The sequence below is a fragment of the Myotis davidii genome, unplaced genomic scaffold (genome assembly GCF_000327345.1).
Source record: "Myotis davidii unplaced genomic scaffold, ASM32734v1 scaffold399, whole genome shotgun sequence".
NCBI classification, from domain to species: domain Eukaryota; kingdom Metazoa; phylum Chordata; class Mammalia; order Chiroptera; family Vespertilionidae; genus Myotis; species Myotis davidii.
Window position 1 is genome coordinate 5,006,082 of NW_006292094.1, and position 971 is coordinate 5,007,052.

Sequence of the window (971 nt, forward strand, 5' to 3'; positions counted from 1 at the left end):
TGCTGGTTTTGTGTTATTTTATTTGCTCTTTCCAGTCTGAAGCTATTATCATGGGCATTTAGTTATACAAATGACACTTACAAAAAATAAAAGACCAAGACACCCAGAGTGAGATGCATGGCGGACAGGGGTGGGGGGCTGGCAGGGGTGCGGCTGGGAGCCAAGGGTCAGGGCTGGGTGTCTCCTCACAGGCTCCCAGCTGAGGGGGACACCCGGCTTCGTCCCACCCTGAGACCCAGAATCCAGTCAGACAGGAGCACCAATACGCTGGCTGGAGGTTCTGGCTGGGGGGGAGGGAAGGGGGCAGGAGGGCAGGGCCAGTGAGCACCCCTGGGAGGTGGAGGCAGGTTCTGGGTTTGGGGAGGTGCCCTCCCTGCCCCACCACTAGCGAGCAGAGGCACCAAGGCCTGGAGATGCTGCCCGAGGCTTGCCTGCGCCACCTCCAACAATGACATTTCATTAAAAAAAAAAAAATACTGATTTGGTCATTTTCTGCTTCCAGTTTGGCCAGGGTGAGAGACAGGGGCAGGGTCCCCGGAGCACAGGGGACGTGCAGGGCAGGGCAGTCCTCTCCGTGCGGAGGGGACAGGTGACGGCACTCTGGTTCAGCCCCCGGCCCTGCAGGCGCTCCTCCCGAGGGGCCACCAAAGGGCTTGGGGCAAGGGCCCGGCCCCTGGGGAGTTGGGGGGAACCTCGGCTGGGGGGAGGGGCAGGAGATTCCAGTTAAACCCCGCCACACCCAGGGCTCTAGCCCCCACTGCTCCTCAGCCACTTTGGGGAAATAAGGCTCAGAGTTGTCTGAGGTCAGAAGAGGTGCCAGCCTCGCCCACAGCAGAGAGGGCGGAGGGTCCCCAGTCCGGCTAAGGGCCAGGCCGCAGCGCTGACCGCCTGGGAGAGGCCACGCAGGGCAGCAGGGGGGACACCGTAGGAAAGGCAAGGGGCTCGCCACCCTGGCGGCGCCACCTGGAGAG

General features: G+C 62.5%; 1 protein-coding gene across 1 annotated transcript in view; it reads right to left on the minus strand.

Annotated features, from left to right (window-relative positions):
- FSCN1 (fascin actin-bundling protein 1) overlaps positions 1-971 on the minus strand; it is a 26,808-nt gene continuing 25,837 nt past the window's right edge. The window contains exon 6 of the mRNA XM_015565127.1: positions 1-971. This exon is cut by the window's right edge and continues 1 nt beyond it. The gene's annotated coding sequence lies outside the window, so the exon portion shown is untranslated.